This window comes from Sylvia atricapilla, chromosome 20 (assembly GCF_009819655.1).
Source record: "Sylvia atricapilla isolate bSylAtr1 chromosome 20, bSylAtr1.pri, whole genome shotgun sequence".
Lineage (NCBI taxonomy): Eukaryota > Metazoa > Chordata > Aves > Passeriformes > Sylviidae > Sylvia > Sylvia atricapilla.
The window spans coordinates 10,639,421-10,653,701 of record NC_089159.1 but is presented as its reverse complement, the minus strand read 5'-3'; the positions used below and the strand labels follow the sequence as shown (position 1 = coordinate 10,653,701).

The 14,281-nt window shown below is 45.4% G+C and overlaps 1 protein-coding gene and 1 long non-coding RNA gene across 4 annotated transcripts in view; both read right to left on the bottom strand.

Moving 5' to 3' along the window:
* Nucleotides 1-14,281, bottom strand: part of NLK (nemo like kinase) — a 53,554-nt gene that overhangs the window by 23,698 nt on the left and 15,575 nt on the right. The gene's annotated exons all lie outside the window — the stretch shown is intronic.
* LOC136370264 (uncharacterized) lies at nucleotides 704-2,580 on the bottom strand. Its single transcript, XR_010745142.1, has 3 exons — nucleotides 2,479-2,580; nucleotides 1,740-1,825; nucleotides 704-906 (listed from the first exon to the last, which is right to left on the bottom strand). It is a non-coding gene; the product is annotated as an uncharacterized lncRNA (long non-coding RNA).

Here is a 14,281-nt window from a genome sequence, read left to right as displayed (position 1 = left end):
GGGCACAGCTCAGACACACACAGGGCACAGCTCAGACACACACAGGGCACAGCTCAGACACACACAGGGCACAGCTCAGACACACGGGGCACAGCTCAGACACACACGGGGCACAGCTCAGACACACGGGCACAGCTCAGACACACAGGGCACAGCTCAGACACACGGGGCACAGCTCAGACCACACAGGGCACAGCTCAGACACACACAGGGCACAGCTCAGACACACGGGGCACAGCTCAGACACACGGGGCACAGCTCAGACACACACAGGGCACAGCTCGGACACACAGGGCACAGCTCAGACACACACAGGGCACAGCTCAGACACACACGGGGCACAGCTCAGACACACGCAGGGCACAGCTCAGACACACACAGGGCACAGCTAAGACACATACACGGGGCACAGGGCACAGCTCAGACACACACACACTGCACTGCAGCAGCACATTCCTGAGCTAACACAACACATCCTGCCCTGCTCCCTGGGAGCGCAGCCCGACTGCCCCCTCCTGCCAGGGAGGGTCCCCCCGAGCCTCCTTTGCTCCAGGCCGAGCCCCTTTCCAGCTCCCTCAGCCTCTGGTGGGGCTCCAGCCCTGTCCCTGCCCTGGACACGGCCCAGCCCTCCCTGCCTGCCCTGAGGTGCTCCCCAGCCTGCAGGAGCAGCGCAGCAGGGACAGCTGGGGACGGATACCTGCTGGATGGGACTCTGTGCCTGGAACAATATCCTTCTGCCAAGCAACTCTGCAAAGATGCAGCCAACAACCAGATGTCGATGGCATTGCTGTAGTGGCGGCTGCCCATCAGGATCTCCGGAGCGCGGTAATACTGAGTGACAACTTCCTGAGTCATGTGCCGGGATTCGTCTAACTCTTCCACCCTGGCCAATCCAAAATCACAAATCTAAATTGAGAAGGTAAATAAAAAAATTAAAACGACCAAAACGCCTTCCGCACGTCAAATAGGCAGCCTTCTGGGGAGGAGGCAGGGAATCCCCAACCAACATCTAAACACATCAGACAATCTGCTGAGACTGCACCAGCCAGGGGACAGGGGACAGGAGGAAATGATGCTGCTTTGTTCCACAGCCACTCAACTCCCTACAACTTGATCTGAAACCACAGCAGATTTTAAGTTGGCGTTACAATATCTATAATCTGAAAGATTAAAAGGCTTTGCACAAAACAGCCAACCTCTGGGTACAGTGTTTCAACTCAAACAAACTTTATTTTGCTCATGACAGGTCTCAAAATATTAAAGACTCAGCTCTGCTCATTTGGGCTTGAAGAACTGTTAAATTATCTTGAACCAGAAGGGTTAAGAAAAGAGCCCAAACTTTGGCAATTAGAATTCCTAGCAAATCCCTGTCAACAACACTGAATTTTTGTGTGTTGGCTGTACAACACACCTCCAAAATTCCATATACCCAGGGCTCATGGGAGTGCCTTGGGCATTTGGCATCATCTTCCCCTGAGGAGCACAGGGACACTGAGGCACCCTGAGAACCCCTGCCAGGCACAGAGATCCCAGGCAATCCAAACTCAGGAATTGTGTTTCTTGCTCTCAGAGATGTGGGAAGAGGCAGATGTTTGCTTCATTTCTACTTTAAAAAAAAAAAATCTGTAGGAATTTTTTCCATTACATGGACTTTCAGGGGAAGTGGCCACATTAAATGGTTTTTGTTTAAAAATTCACGACATACACACACAGACATCTTCAATAAATGTAAGTAGCACCTTAAGGACACAGTTGCTGTTCACGAGTAGGTTCCCTGGTTTAATGTCTCGATGTAAAATGCCAGCAGAATGTAGATATTTCAGACCTGAAATATTAAAGGAAATTAATTTTTTTTTTTCCCTTTCAAAAGAAGGTTAAGGCTGACAACATTTTCCTGGAAGGTCTGGCAACTCCTGATCAGCAGAGACTCTGCCTGTCCTCAGTTTTACATGAGTAACTCCCAGCCACCAGTGCACACTCAGTCATTTAATGACAGGGTAAATTTTGGAGTATACAATAGGCAGAGAAAGGAATTAAGTAGTCTTTTATAACCCCCCTGCAAAAAAACCCCAACAAACAACAAATCAAAAGCAAAACATCATCTCCGATTATGGCATGGATCCTCTGCTAATCCCCACACTGGAATTTCAGATACCTCTTACTGCTCTGTTTTTCAGTAACAATTTTAACTTAAGTGGATATAATTACACATATTACCCATCTGGTCAGTCTAGGTGTCCTTTCTGTTCCCTGCTTCTAAAAGCATGACTTTTTTCTCCTGGCACTGCTTTAAGGCAGCAGGGGTGCCCTGCTCTTGTGGCCACAGTAATCCACGCTTGCTGTTTATTCAAATAGGAAATTAAAAGAAGTTCCCAAAGGAAGCTTATTCAAGATGACAATGCCTTCAGAATAAACATTAAGAAAAAAAAAAAACTCTACTACGTAATTTTCATTAAATTTAGAAGAAAAAAAAATTACCTCTTAAAATCTGGTAAAGAAAAACTTTGACATGATCGGAGCTGAGCGGCTGAGGAGAGACGATAATCTTATGGAGGTCACTCTGCATCAACTCGGTGACACGTATCTGCAGCTCCGTGGTCAAGGAAAAGCAGGACAGGCACAGGACCTCCTCAAACATTCACTAACTCCTGCTTACTGGAGCTCTTACAGGCCACAACTACTGAGCCAGAGAGAGGAAGCTGCTTCAGAGGTGAAATTCTTCCAGGACTGAAAATAAAAGCGGCTTGTGGAAGGGAACATCAGTCTGCATGAAGGTGGTTCACAAAGTCACTGAAAGGGCAGGTACATGAGGCTGGGGGTCCAGGGGGGCTCTGTGTGTGCTCAGGGGGCTTCAGAGGCAGGGAGGAAGGGTGGGAGCTGCACACCTCCAGCAGGGATGGGATGGAGACCCCCTGGCAGTGTCCTGGCTGTGGACAGCAGTGACACACACAGAAATCACCACCACAAATACTGGGGGCACATTCATTAAAACATGACTGCTTTAAAAGATTCGTTTAGTGTCACATTTGAGACAGAAGCCTCTGCTATGATCACACTGGTGCCTGAAGGAGGTAAAACACATTTGCCCCATGTTAACTGATACAGCCAGGTATTGAATGCTCATTTTCTTTCATCTCTGCCCAGTCAATGCTCTGCTTCATCTGTTGCTCTACAAACCCTCTCCAGCCCAATCCCTGATGGCAAAGGGCTCATCTGCCAACAGAACACACACTAAAACTCATTTTATAAATTAAATATCTTCAACTTTTTGAGGAAAAAAATTAAAATTGCATTCATAAAGAATTCATAAAGAAAAAACTCAACCCTGCAGCACCCTACTTTGTAGCCCTCTAATTTTTCTTTTCTTTTAGCAAAGACCCTTTTAAATATTTATACCAGACCTTCAAAATTGGCAGTTTACCTTATACCTGCAACAGATCTTTACATTCAGTTTAATGCAAAATATTTTTAAAACCCCAAAAGCATTACTCTGCACTTTATTACGATAAGATTTTTGTTTTGCTACGCCACAAATCCTCCTAAATCTCAATCCCGAGCATAATGTCTCCCAGATGTCTCAACTAGTTGCCATGCCAACTAAAGCAGCTTAAATTAAATGAGGGCCCGAAATGGCACCTGCACCACTCCAGGTCTGGGGCGCATTAAACAAAGCCCTCGCAGGGCTCCGAGGTGCCATTAACCCCGGCAGCAGGATGCGATTATTGTCTCGGGGTAATCGAGGGAGGGCTGTGCCCAGGAGCGGGGGCTGCGTGTGACAAATGGCCTGGGACCCTGCTGCAGCAGCCACTGCTGGGGACACTGAGCCCAGCCTGGGGAGCCCAGGCCCTGGCACACAGCAGCTGCAGGCTGCTTTGGGTGCTGGGGCCACCGCGGCTCCTCTGGTGCCCAGCGCGCCGCTGCCGCCGAGAAATTGCTCCTGACAGCGGTAATTAGTTAAGTAGCTGTATAAATTAGATCTACAAATGTACCAATTTGCTTCAGAGTAATTATCAAAGCAAATGCTCGGCACAAAAGGGCTCTGCTTGCTCTGCTGGCTGGGACCTGCTGAGCTGGTAAATCTCCTAAAGCCACAGGCTAGAAAGGGCTGGAGTGGTGATGTGGCACTCCCACCGTGGCTTGGCTTGGGCTGGGCTTCCTTTGGTCTCTGCATCCCTCAAAGCCCGTGGTGTGGCCTCAGGAGTGGCCCTGGCAGCCCCTGTGGGTGCTGGCCCAGAGGAGTGGGCACAGGGATGCACCAGCAGGAAAAAGGAGAAGCCTGTGGTGGAAAGGAAAACACGCTGCTGGCTGCACTGCCCTCGAGCCTGCAGCTGCCCAGCTCCCCCTGCTCCTCTGCCCCCAGGAACCCACCCAGAGCCCTGCAGAGAACACTCTTCCACCTCTCTGCAAGCTCACTGCTCATCCTTGCTTTTACTGCTAGTCCAGACTTCTCCAGACCCCACCCCTGGAAAGTGGTGACTTTTCTGCAGCTTCTGATATTCACCTTAACAGGCAAAGTCCTCAAAAAGTTACTGCAGAAACTTTGGATAGCTCTTAAAGAACATACGTGTATCTGTGGCTGCTGAATTCAGTATTTCAGCTGTGGAAGATTTTGTAATTGGAAAAAGCTCTCAAACATTCATTTTTGAACCAGGTGGTATTGGCAAAAACATCCATACCTGTAAGATTCAAAATGGCCACAAAGATTTTCAACCAAAACTTCATTATTAATTCAAATTATATCTCAATCTGAGTGTTTGCCAGGATTTTCATCCTAAAACAAAAATCTCACTAGATTAAAATGCCTTTATTCATCACTGGTTTCCTAAGAAATCTTTTAATTTATCATTAAAATTTTAAGGTGGTTTATAATTAGTTCTCTTTTAAAAAATACACTCTGCAATTCCTCCTGGTACCTATGAAACACTGAATAATTGAAATGAACCCTACCAGCTCATTTGCAACACATCATTCATATCATTTTAATCATTCTTTTATTACATTTCTTTCCCCAAAAAGGGCACTACAACTCTTTGGAAAGAACAAGGAAATCACTCAGTACCAACTCCAGCCCTTCACACTTTTATCACTGTTCAGCATGTCCTACTGTAAAAATGGAACAACACTATGATATCTTCAGTTTTGACAGCTACACACCCCCCAAATATGGAACATTTCACCTGCTTCTTCAAACCAATCTCCTTACACTACAGTAAGCAGAACACATGCAATTAAAAAATGAGTGTATAAATCAAACATTCACTAATTCATTCTTTAAAGGAATTTCAGGGTCCCAAGTGCACTTATTGTAATTTTCAAAAGAAAGGACAAAGAAGACTACGCAGAGCAATAGTCTTCTATTGCCAATATTAGAGTAAAGAAATTAACAAAAATATAAAAAGAGCGCTATAGAACACTACCCAGAGTGACTTAAAGTCAGTTAGCCATGAAGGAAACTAGCATTTTGCTTTTAGATTCAAAACTTGGCAGTAGCTAAGCTCATAAAAAAAGGCTTATCCCATTTAAATATTCTTGATTGTACAATTACATGGAAGGAGTAATCCTTAACCTAGATCTGATTTATAACTCATATGACTTGTTCTAAATGAGGGCATTGAACTAGTGCACATAACCAAATTCCAGTTTTGAAGACTACTTGCATGCTCTTCACGTCAAAAAAATATCAATGCATCATTTTAAAGCTTTACCTAACCTCATGTGAAAAAGCCCCAGTACAGCACATCAATATTTTCAACTAAATAATGTGTTTTACACCAGAAAATTGTGCTGTACTTTGGTTAAAATCACCACGTTGATTACGCCTACTTTCCTCACCAATCAATCCAAGGTATGATATAAATAGATCAAACCATATTTCAAAAGCTCAGGTTACCTAAAAATAATGACAATTTCCCACCCATTAATTGTAAAGTGGGTCACACAAAAAAGCAGCTAAGACCCACCAGCAAGGAACCCCACCCTGCCCAAGCTAACCACAGGAGTGGCAAAGAATTTCTCTTCCCATGAGGGTCAGAGCCCTCCCAGCTCAGGGATTCACTTCCCAGGAAGCAGAAATTCCCTGCTTCACATCCAGAAGACAGCCCAGGCCAAGACTGAAAAGGAACAAACCCAAACCATGACACTCCTGTCAAGTTTTTCCCCCAAATCCACTGCTAGAACACAGCTCCCCACAGGCAGCTTGTGCCTGAGTGGCACAGAACACGTGGGACACAGCCCTGGACAGCGTGTCCTGGAGGCAGAGCTGACCACGGAAAGCCACAGCCCTGCAGCCCATGAAACCTCTCTGATAACCAGGGCTCCAAAGCCTGTGAAGACAGAACTCTCTGAAACCACCCCAAGTCTTTTAAGTACTAAAACGAGAGGAGATTAATTACTGGACAAAGCTGTCACAAAAACGTTCTGGAGGAATCCCCGTGAGCAGCAGCAGGACCTGCTGGCCAGTCCCTCACTCCCTGCACATCCTGGCTCATGTGCAATCCAAGGCTCAGCTCAGTCCTGCTCTGTCCCAACACCTCCAAACCCACCTCAGAGGTCTGGGTGCTACACTTCACTTCTTGAAATGAAACTGTCCTCATGCAGCTCGAGGCTTCTGTGGTTCCTTTTCACAGATTACACCCAATTCTGGCAGCTCCTAAACTAATGAAAATCACACCCACCTCAATTAAGATGTTCTATTTTTATATTTAGGATACATTTCTTCAAAATAGTCAATGTGTGGAGGCTGGAGGATGTCGAGGGCAGAGAGTACCTAGGAAACACCACACAAGGTCAAGGGCTATTCCAGTCAAACAAAAACAAATCCCTTTAAAAAGACAGACTGCACATTGCTCACATGGCTTCATTTTATCCTACCCCACAGACAGACCAATGTTCTGTCTCACCAGGTATGTAAATTTAATAACCCACCATGTCAGGTATTCTGTACTTCAATGTCTCTCTCTTTTTTAACTCAGGAATTTTTTCCAGCTGTTTGGGTAGTAGATTGAAAGCATAGATTTATCCATCCAATAAAAAGTAGTTTCTTTACAACATATATGAACATAAAATCTTTGAAATAATAATTCCAGTAAAGAAATGTAAAAGCAGAAGATATTACACTTTGTTCTGCCTTTAGTCTTTCAGAGTTTTGTGATTCACTGCTTCCACACGGGAATTGCAAACCCCAAAGTTGTCCCCATTTTGCATAAGCAGCTCGGTAGTAAAAGCAAAAGTAAAAAGGTAGAAAAAACCAAAAATGAAGAAAACAGCAGCAGAGAATTCACATCTTCTCACAGAAAAAAATACTCCTTGGAGTGGTCATTTGGATTCTATCCTAGAAATGTCCATGACATTTGGGTTTAAGCACCTCAAACTTCAGATGCACCTCAAACTTCATGGGTCAACCCAAAAACTGTTTAAATTTTAACTGAAGCTGACTGATTTTACCTCAAGCAGGCTTGGCAGAGGACCAGCAAAGGGGAGAGGCCCATGGAGTAAGAAGAGCTCAGAAGGAACAGGGGCCAGCTAACACAGCTCTGTGCAGCCTGACATTTACCCAAAGCCTCAAAAAGGCTGGGCAGAAGTGTACTGACTGTCTGTTTGCAAACACCCTGGAGGAAAAATTGTGAGTATCCTCAGATTCTGATAGTTCATTTTTATAGTGTTTGTAACAGTGATATCTGTGTTTCCAAAAATATGATCACTGGAAATCAGAGAGCTCTTAAAGCACTTCAGATAGTCTGTCATTTAAACCAAACCACACCTCTGTTACAGAGAGCTCCATTTTGCATTTAGGTCTTCTCCAAGATTTCAAGATTACTTTGAATTTACTTACATTGTCATGCTTAAAAAAACACAACATCTTCAACTCCCGGAAGACCCTTTTACAAGAGACCAAATTTTGGAAGACGTTGGGCATCTTTTGAGTGCAACTCTCTTTCCATCTCGTGGATCTGTTACTGACCTACAGAACAAAAGATAAAGAACATCACATACTCCTGTTAGACAGTCTTTCTAAAGAAGAAAAGAACATTTCAAAGTTTCTTATCATTCTCAACTCATAAAACAAGGTGAAGACATTTCCAGGGAAGAAGGCACCAGTGTGAGGGCAGTGAGCAGTGTCCTGCAGAGCCCGTGTCACACAGAGGTGACCACTGTGCTGGAGCACACAGCCCAGCCCAGCAGTGCCACACCAACACCTGCACTGCATGGCAGGATAACACCTCCTTCACTCCCAAAAACCTCATTAAAACCCTCTCTCAGTCACCCAGATTGGGTTTCATCACGTCTATTGCTCACTTCTTCCTCTCCAAAGTGGGTGAAAGCTGAAATAATCCCGTTCTGATAGAACAAGTGTAAGACTATTTATTGGTCTGTCACCAAATCACATCTGGAGGAGCAACAGCACGTGGTATCAAAGTCTGCACAAATGTGAAACAGGCATGACACTGGTCTTTCTCCCACACAACTTATGGAATGCAAGTATAGTAGCTCAGGAATTATAAGGTGCTTTGCACATGGCAAGTATTTTAATTTAAAATAATTGGATTCTGAAAATAGAATTTTATAATGAGAACCATAAAAGTAGAGCAAGGAGATTATGGTGCCTCAATTCCCAATCCCAGTTTTTAAGGTGAGTTTCTCAAACCTCACTACAGAACAAGTTTATGCGTATTTTTACTGGGATGACCAAAATAACTTCAATCTCAGTGCAGTGTTGAACCCACAGAAGAATCCCCATCCAGCCATGCACCCTGGTAACCACGTTTGTCCTTTAAAAACTCCTGCCTTTTGTCTCTCATGTGACTCCCCAACAGCAGACAGGCAGGGCAGCTTCTTATGCCTCAGGTGCATGTTTCAAGAATCTAAATAAAAAATCAGACTGGAGCATTCAGATATCTACCTCACTTCAAGTACCACATCTGATTTCAAAGCAATTCAACCAACATCTCGCCAGACACCTGTAACAGCCCTGCACATCTGTATTTTAAACAAGGGGGGGCACTGGGGAAAGGTGGCATCACACTATTTCTGTGGTGAGAAACACAGCTAAAAATCAGAAAAGGTCCTTTAATCCAGGGTGGAATTCCTGTTTTCCCCAGGACCCTGGCCCCTTGCCTGGAGCGGTGCTGAAGGGCAGGAGAAGCGCAGAGCTCCAGCTGCACACGGGGGCACCTGCACAGCCAGGTGTCCATCCCTCACCACATCTGGGGCTGGCCACGGCTCTAGGGCCCAGCAGAGTGAGCACAGACACACAGCAGGGCCTCCTGCCTGCAGGGCCAGGCTGTACCCACAGCCAGCAGCTCCCCACGGCACTGCTGCCACCCAGGACACGAGCCACCCGTGCACAGCCTCACCCACTCACAGCCAGCTGGGGAATTGCAGGGGTTGGTGGATCACAGATTCACAAACTGCCAGCACAGGGCTCTGCACGCCCAGCACCTGAAGGACAGGGATCATGAAGTCCTCCAAAGCAGCTCCACCATCCCCAGTGGGATGTTCCCTGCTCAGTGGCCACAACCAACTCCTCGTCAAATCAAACCCCACAGAAATTATCCAAAGTTCTGTACAGGGTGCTTTGAATGTATATTCTAAACAAACACTGATTTTTACTGTAAAATATCTACTTACATATAAGAGAATAAAAACTGCTAACATTTTCATTTTATTAGTCTAAAAATCAAGCTAATAAAACTATAACCTGCAGTCACATATATGCCTCAGATAGTGCCATACCTCCACACAGAATTACCAGTGACCTCAAAAGGTGTCCTTTTAATTGAATTCTGGATTAAAATGGTCATTCCCAACTTCTAATAAAATATTAAACTAGAATAAGAGAATTCCGTTTGAGAATAGTAACCCAAAACATTTCCATGCCAAGTCTGAAATATAATAAATTATTTTACAAGACCAGAAGTCCCTCTCCCACTGCCCAAATGGAGGGAAATCTTAAAATATGAAACCAGAATGTCTAGAGTGGAGATCACTGCAAAAAGGTACCAAAATCAGATTTTTGATGCTTTGGATCTACCCGTTTTCTGCAGCTGTGTACGCAGAAACCAACATCAGCTTCCACCAAAAAGAGTTCAGATGGAAAGTTTTGGGACGTGGATACTGACCATCTCCAGCTGACCATCCAAGTTCACACCTGCCCTGCAGAGAGCCAGGAAGCAGCTTCCAGTGGCCTTAATTGAAATTCTCTTAGCAATGTTAATTACACATAACAGTAATACAATCTGTATAACTTTTTTTTCTATTGATATTGAGCCTGAACTTTGTCTAACTCCCTTCCTAATACATTTATCAAAACTTTAAAAAGGAAAACATTTTACAATAAACATTATCTTAGGAGAGATTATATGTATAGGAAAGCAATTGCTGAACACCAAAATCCTTTCAACCACTACCCATAAAAAATGAATGGATGCCCATCTTTTCTTGCTGACTGAAGGCAGAGTCAGAATTTTTGAGCCCAGATTCCCTGATTTCCCCTGCTGCTGAGCCTCACTTGAGGAACCTCTAGGCACTTTGTACCTCCCAGTACCACCAGTGTCCTGAGAATTCTCAGCCTCCTCCCATGGACATGTTGTGCACCTGGGAAGAGGGAAGGTTTGATAAAGCAGGTATCTTTATTAAAAAAAAAAAAAATTATGATTTATGTTGATAGCTACCACAGATCTACTGATGCTGATTTTTACTAGCAGTGGGACCCCCTTTAAAAACCAAAAAGAGCTGTTAAAAACCACGTGCAGAGCTGTTAAATTCACCTGTGCTGGGCCAGGCCTGGCTGCTGTGCTCTTCCAAACCTTTCCACACAATAACTGGTTTGGGTGAAGAGTCTTTTCCCAGTCTCTCTCAGAGGAAGGAGTTCAGTGGGGTTGCTGTGGCATTCACACTGAAGGCCAGTTGTTTTTTTTTTTCCTTTAAATATCCCACTCTTGCAGACAAGTGGTGACCCCCTGCAGCATCCCTCTGGAAACAATCCCTGCTCTTTCCCCAGAGCAGCAGCAATGCCAGCCTGCCCTCACCTCCTGCCCTGGGCTGGGAGCTCTGTAACTCACCAGCAGTCTCACTTCAAGGGGCAGCACAGAACTAACAATCCAGGTTCTGAAGATCAGCACTGTCAGGCCTGCATTCCAAAGGACAGAAACAAGAAAGGAAGAAAGGAAACAGCCTGTCTGAAAACTTGGTATTTACAGCATCCAAAAAAAGATGCTGGAAATGTTGCTTTGTGTTTGTGTACAGTACCTACTTTGATACTAGTAAAATAATTATTTATAGCAATGTGCTATCAGGTCAATCCCCAGGAGAAACTAGAAAAGCAGGAAAATCCTAGGAGCTAATTGAGAGAAGAGCTAGAAAGGCAGCTTTACTTACTGCTGCTCTCAGAAGAGCCCATCTGAATTCCCGCCCTGCTCTGAGGACACTGCAGCCCGGGTGAATCCCACAGCAAAGGGCCCACAGGCAGGAGCCATCCATCACCCAGCACTGCTGAAACCTCAAAGGCTCCACTGACTGAGCCCCAGCTGGGGAGAAACACATCAACACCGAGATTCAAGCCAAAAATAACTTACCAAAAATTTATTATAGGTATGGGGCGAAAAATAACTTCATAAACCTTGTATCAAGGCAGAGAGTTCAGGTGTAAGCCTGCCTTTGGGAATGACAGGGGCAGGGACCCCGAGCTGGGGGATCCAGCACTGAACACCCCGAGAGGAGCCAGCCCAATTCCCATCCCTGACAGACACAGGGAGCTGGGCCAGCACACAGCAGGGCCAAAGGACAGGACAGTCTGGGAGCAGATCTCACCCACAGCAGCTGGGGACAGCAGGACAGCAGCCCTGGGCCAGCACAGCATCCCCTGCACTGCACTGCATCCCCTGTGCAGCAGGGCCCCTCTCCTGCCATCAGAAACCCTCCTGCTCTGCTGATTACACATAAGGCATGTAGGTCTAGCTGTATTTAAGGACTACATAAAAAGCTTTTAAAATACTCCGACATAAAACACGTAAAGAAAAAACATTCTTTACAAAACCTGCACCTTCTATTTACTTTGCAGGCTAATCACACCAGAAATAACACAATTTTTAAAAGTAATAGGACTACAGAAGAGATTAATGACACAGTCCAGGGCTCTAGTTAAAATGTTTTCAAAGACAATCCTTATCTCAAAGAATCCTTGCAGGCACTCAGCCGTTTCCATCACGCATTCTAAGCCTTTAGCCACCCTCTGCCACGCTGATGGCAAATTGTCAAGGTGGAGCCCATGCCAACAGTGACTTTTTCTCTCCCTGAATCCAGGTCAAGGCATACACATTGTTCCGTAGTTTCAACTGGTAGAAAAACAAGTTTGTGATTGCTCCGTGCAATTATGACACAGGAGCAAGATAATGAAAGAATGTTCTTGGGGCGGTGTGGGAAACTGCTGGTGGAGTTTGTTCTATCAGGGAAACAAACCACCTTTCACATTTACAGGGAATATCTATAAATTTACATCAGGACTTCGCAGAAGGGAGGGAATTTAATAGGATTACTCTGCAAGTTTTTCTTATTAGTCAGTGAACTTTTTTCCTCAGTTGTCTGACTCTCAATCACACAGGCTTTTCCAGCAAGCCTTGCCCTGAGATATGGAAGTGACCTGGTCCCCACGAGCATTTCAGCTGCTCACCCAGGCGTGTTTGATGTACCCTTTTAAAACAAACAGCACAGCTCATACTCAAGGGGTGTGATACCAATATGCCACTTTTTCAGTAGATGGTATTGCAATCAATCACACCTCGGCATATTTCAAAATATACTTGAGCATGGGATGATATTAAAAATCCCTTAGAAAAGCTCACAAAGCCACAAGATTCCCAGGACTGAAGGGGAAGGGGAGGGAGAGGCTGTGCACTTATCAAATCTCTTATCTTGGGAAATGCTTGATTGGGCACATAAAATTTGCACAGGCCACGAGACCAGTCTCTGTTCTCTGTAAAGCCACTGGCAGGCCCTGAGCCCTACCAAAACGTGACAAAAACTGTCCACAACATTCAATGGACTGTTGGCCAGCAAAGGGGAGAGGTGAGGAAAATAAGTGTGAAATCCTTAAGAAAAGAAAATTAAAGATAGATAGATAGATAGATAGATAGATAGATAGATAGATAGATAGATAGATAGATGGATGGATGGATTTAGCAACAGATGTCTTACTGAAGGAAAGAAAGGCAATGTATCCACAGGCTGGGATTGAAGGCAAGCAGCAGCTTTAGGATTTCCCATGACAAAGATTCAGACCCCAGGGAGACAGGCCAAGGGTGATTTTGTCCCAGGCTGTGTCCCCCCCGTGTCCCCAACACACACACAGCGCCTCCAACGCTCTGCCACGATTCCTGGTGGAACTTCAATTCCTGATTTCACAGGAGTCTCCTCTCCTGAGTGTGCAGCTGGGTGTCACAGAGCACTGTGCACGCTGTCCCTCCAGCACAGGGATCACCAGGAGCCAGGCTCTGGCTGCATTTCTCACAACAGGAGAGCTTTAGCACATGCACTCATGCAATTAGCGTGGCATTATAATGGGTTTTACCCTCTGGCTGTACACACTTGTCTGAGAGATGCAAGGGCTGATACAATCTCGTTTAAAGGAGATATTCATAGTCATTCCAGCGATGATTTTTCAAGGCAAAGCCACCCACAGATTGGTCAGGAAAAGGAGAAAAGGTTAAGCATTGCAGTGCTCAGCCCTCCTGTCTCCAGTGCCATGAGCAGAGCTCCAGGGAAGGCTGCAGTGGACTTGTGCCCAAAGGAAATAAAACTGGGCACCAGGAGCCCGACAGCCCCAGGGAGCTGAGGGAGAGGCACAGCTCAGGGGAGCACAGGGAAACCAGGGATGACTCCCAGAGTGAGGAACTGCACCCACCCAGCTCAGGATAAACCACAGCATCTCTTTTATCCCCCTGGGAGCCACCTCAAATACCTGCTCACCCCAGCAGGGCCAGGAGACACCAACACTGGGGCCACCTATTCCCATCAGCACTTGGGGACTTGGAAAAAAAACCCCAAACCTGCACTAAATCATTGCCTACAAACAGTCCCAGTAGCTGCACCACACAACAGTCTGAAACACTGAGGCAGAGTTGTTAGCGACAGCAGAATTTTTAGCACACGAGCATGGAAAAATAAGGTTTCATTGTTAAAAGACATTATCAAAAAGAACAGCTGTTATTTTTCAAGCTATTTAAGCACTGGATGTGCTGTTAATGATTTTCAGGTCACTATTGCTCTGTAGCAGCCTCCAGCTGGC